This window comes from Nuphar pumila, chromosome 6, assembly GCF_984573655.1.
Source record: "Nuphar pumila chromosome 6, dmNupPumi1.hap1.1, whole genome shotgun sequence".
Classification (NCBI taxonomy): domain Eukaryota; kingdom Viridiplantae; phylum Streptophyta; class Magnoliopsida; order Nymphaeales; family Nymphaeaceae; genus Nuphar; species Nuphar pumila.
In genome coordinates this window covers 16,875,255-16,879,920 of record NC_143254.1, presented here as the reverse complement: position 1 = coordinate 16,879,920, position 4,666 = coordinate 16,875,255, and positions in this window count along the sequence as shown.

The following is a 4,666-nucleotide window of genomic DNA, read 5'->3' as shown; positions in this document are numbered from 1 at the left end:
GTTTGGAGGACCTATCAGGGATTTCGGCTTTCAATTCCTCTTTCTTCCTGATCTTGTCTGGAGGCAGCAGTAGTTTAGATTCACAGTGATGGGAGGGGTAGAGTTTTGTGCTTAGGTGGTGGTGATGGAGAATAATTGCAATGTTGAGTTGGTGGTGAATGCCTCAGTGGTGGTGGGGCAACTTATATTAATTCGAAGTAAGCTGCCAGTGCTTCAGTGGTGGTGGTGGTATTTCTAGTGGTATCAATTAGGTGAGAAGTACTGTGTGGTGGTGGCTGGTGATATTGGTGTGATATGGAGGTGATAGAGATGCCTTGGTGTTCATGGGAATGGAGGCTGTGAGGGAAAGACCAACATTTAATCTGGTGAAAGAAGCATGAGACCATCGGAATTCTTTAGAATCCAGGATTTGCAAATACCTCTTTTGAGAGGGAGTTGAAACCAGAACAAATCGGGGATTTGGAATCAGCGGACTCCATACCTATTTTTAGGTTTCATTCATCTCCTCCCAAAAGCCAAATAACTACTTCTGACCCCTCTCACTTCCTCCTACACCCTTCTCTCAAGCACAGCCTAAAAGAATGTTACGGTATTTCATTTCTTTTAGCTTTTTACCAGTTGCAGATTTCTTCAGACCTTAATCTCTATCCACCATTGTTGTCAATCATCTGCATTCATTGCAACCACCTTAGCGGATCATGGCCCTGGAGAGATAAGAAAGGAAGAGCAACTTCGCAAGTGTTGGCAGGGCTTGTGGCTAATGTTGTCACTTTCTTGCTGGGAGTTTTGGAACTTTGATCCTATTCTTCTATTTTGACTGGTTGAAAATTGTTGAGAAGCCCAGCAGGTTTGGGCTTTCTGTCCAGATGTTACTGCCCCCCTTATGGTATGTTTGAACCCTTGTTCAGGGTTGGGCAAAATGAACAAAAAGAACGGCACAGAACCAATGTTCTGTGCGTTCCATAACAACTGTTTCAAGTCCAATGTCTGTTTCGACCGTTTTCCCTGTCTGTGTTCCAAAGTCCACGGACATCATGGACAAGCCATCACACTAAAAATATTTAAAAAAAATCAAATAAAAAAGGGGAATAAGAATATTATCCTAGTCAAGATTTTAATTAAGAAGAAGAAGAAAAGAAGAAAAAGATTAAAGAAAATAAAAAAGAAAATCAAAAGAAAATAAAAAATCAAAAATAAAAAAGGGAAAGAAGAATACCCTAATACAGATTTTTAATCAAGAATAAAAAGAAGATCAGAGAAAATAAAAAAGGTGAGAGATCCCTAATCAAATCTAACCTAATAAAAAAGAAAGAGAGACCCTAATTGGATTTTAATCAGAATTAACCTATTCAATTAAAACCCTAAATAATGAAAATCAAGAAGAAAAAGAATAACGAAGAAAAACAAAGGAGAGATATAGATATAAGAATGAAGAAGGTGAAGAAAAACGAAGAAGAATGAAGAAGAAAAAGGGAAAGAAAGAAGAAAAGGGGGAAAGAAAAAGAGAGAGAGAACCGTGCCCGGTCATCGGTGGCCTTGCCCGGCTTGCACAAGAGAGAGATAGAGAGTCGGGGGGACCCCTTTCTCCCGACTTTTTTTTTTTCGTAACACTCCTTGTTCCCCACGTCCAGTTCTTTTTGTAACAGGGGAGGGGTCTGTTACGAAAACTACATGATTTTTTGGACGCGGTGGATGCGCGTAATGCATCCAACGTCCGAATCCCGCTGGAAACGGCGCATCAAACATACCCCTAGGTCCTGTTTGCATGTCACAGAAAGGGCTCTTCTTCATTGGTAAAGAGGCCTTTTCTGTGGGACCCACATCAGAAAGACATGGTGCATGCAAACAGAGGAAGTTTTTTTTTCTGCGCAGAAAACTTTCCACCCACCATGTTTCCACAATTCACCCTCATTTACCGTCGGACTTCGTTTCCGCTGTAACACTCTTCATGCTATTTAAATGTACGAAGAGTGTTACAGTGACACACAAATGACTCCTTAATGTTGGATCTGTGTTAAAAACTGAAAGTGAACGAGACTACGGGAGAGCGAAGCAAGTTCGGAAGCGGCGACTTGTGGAAGTATATGGAAACGGTGAAGTTGTGATGAGGATGCCAATGCCACCACCGAGCCACTAAGAAAGGGTGAAGATGCAGCTAACCTATGCCAAACATCTATGATATTGCATAGACTATATGATTCAATCTGGCAGCTTAAATCTAATCAATTTTTATTTTACCGTAAATGGTGCAAACGATGGTTACAAGTGAATTGCCATGTATGAAAATGACCACAAATGAGTAATGGGTAACCATTTATATTGCATAAATTTTAAAGTCGACCAACTCATTGCATTGAACTTAATTTAACAATCCAAACGATGCCACAGATGTTTCATGTTAAGTTCCAAGTTTGTTCATAGATAATACAATCAACAACTACAAGCTGATTGATATGTATAAAAGCAAGCATAAATGACGGTTAATAATGAGTAAACTTTGTGTTCCATAACCAAGGAAATCACCCTTGCAAGCCAGTTAGGGATGGATTCATGGGCATGTTCCCTCAGGCATCTCAACCAAGGTTGGCGTTGGAAAACCAGACTTTCTAAAGTTCATATGAAACTGGAAACATGATTTATATATATATACATACATATATATATATATATATATATATATATATATATATAGATAGAGAGAGAGAGAGTGCTAAACCCATTTGGTGCTCAACCTCATGCTAAATGGGGTTTTGCGGGCTTTTTCATTGTAATTTTAAATTCTGACCATACAGATGTGATCTATGTAATTGATTTTATAGGGATCATCTTTTGAAGCATTTGATTCCAATATATGGGTAGGTTTTTATAAAGTTTGAAAAATCAACTGTCCAAAATCTTCATAAATTTTTTAGTCTCCGAACATCATTTTTTCATCCAAAACACATGATCCAGGTGTGAATTCATAGTAAATCGACCATGCCCAACACATCTATGGAGCCGGAACAGCATAAAAAGCACTGAAGAAGCCAGAAAAACCCATTTGGCACGTGGTTTAGCACCAAATGGGTTTAGCACAGACCTCTCTCTCTCTCTCTCTCTCTCTCTCTCTCTATATATATATATATATATATATATATATATATATATATATAGTGCATGGATGTGTGCCTGCCGAGCAAAGGTGCAAATGTTGACATATGCATGAAAAATATTATAAGTTTAGCACCAAATGGGTTTAGCACGGACCCATCTCTCTCTCTCTCTCTCTCTCTCTATATATATATATATATATATATATATATATATATATATATATATATATATATAGTGCATGTATGTGTGCCTGTGGAACAAAGGTGCAGATGTCATGAAAAATATTATAAGTTTAGCACCAAATGGGTTTAGCACGGACCCATCTCTCTCTCTCTCTCTCTCTCTATATATATATATATATATATATATTGCATGTATGTGTGCCTGTGGAACAAAGGTGCAAATGTTGACATATGCATGAAAAATATTATAAGTTTACATAAACTTTACTTTTTTAATAGTATTATGATAAATAGTAAGAATTAAAAAAAAATTATAAAACATATGATTGTATTGATTACAACTAAAATAAGTTACTAAAACTTTGAATAACACATCTCTCAACTTTTTATTGAAAAAAATCTTATTTAAGGAAAACTTGCAAAAATTTTTACAGACATTTTTCAAACGAGGAAAATGAGTTTCCCATATACTTCCCATGTGATGTGAAGCGGGTTTCTCACTTGATGGGAATTGGGGGTTTCATACATTTTTACAAGTGTCAGAAACACAAGGTTTTCGGTTTCACAAACGGTTTTCCAGGAAACGAGCTTCCTGCATGTAAGTGGCGTTTTCAATAACCCTTTCTCCAATCAATTCTTGTACATGTAGAGCCATTGGATATCCTGCCTCTGCTCACCAGAAATATCTCACCTTTGCATCGGCCTTTTTTTTTCGACAGAGAAGGCTGGGGTTAGGCCGCCCCCTACCAGTTATACAACCATATAACATTGGGATTCGAACTTGCAATGTCCCAACATAAGGTGACGTGCACTAACTTCTCCTGCCAGACAAACAGATCCCCCGTTGATACCCTTGCTTCAGCCTTGCAACAAAGGATGTACACTCGAGGTATCGAATTTGCAATCTCTTTCAACTTGGAATGCCTAAAGCCCACCCATCCAGTTAAGTATGTACATGGAGTCCTTGTGGGCAGTTACCATTTACATGATACATAACTTTAAAATTGATGTCATAGTTGTTGATTTTCTTTGGTACATGACTGCAAAGCCAGAATTCATTGTTTAGCAATCTTTTGCAAGTTCACCTATCCCTAACTATGTTATTTTCCTCAATTAAGAGATCACTATTTGATGGAGATATATATGGAGTTTAATGCAAACTATTATTTTGGTGGATGTGTGCTTTAGTCACACAAGCAGAAGGAGCAATAACAACTGAGAAAGTAGATGCAGTAATTGTTGGTTACAAGGTTAGTCTTGTGACCAAGAATCACAGGGTTCAAGTTAAAGTGATTAGCATTTATTAGGGGAAAGAGCAATAACAACTGAGAAAGTAGCAGTGATTGTTGGTCACAAGGTTAGTCTTGTGGCCAAGAATCACAGGGTTCAGG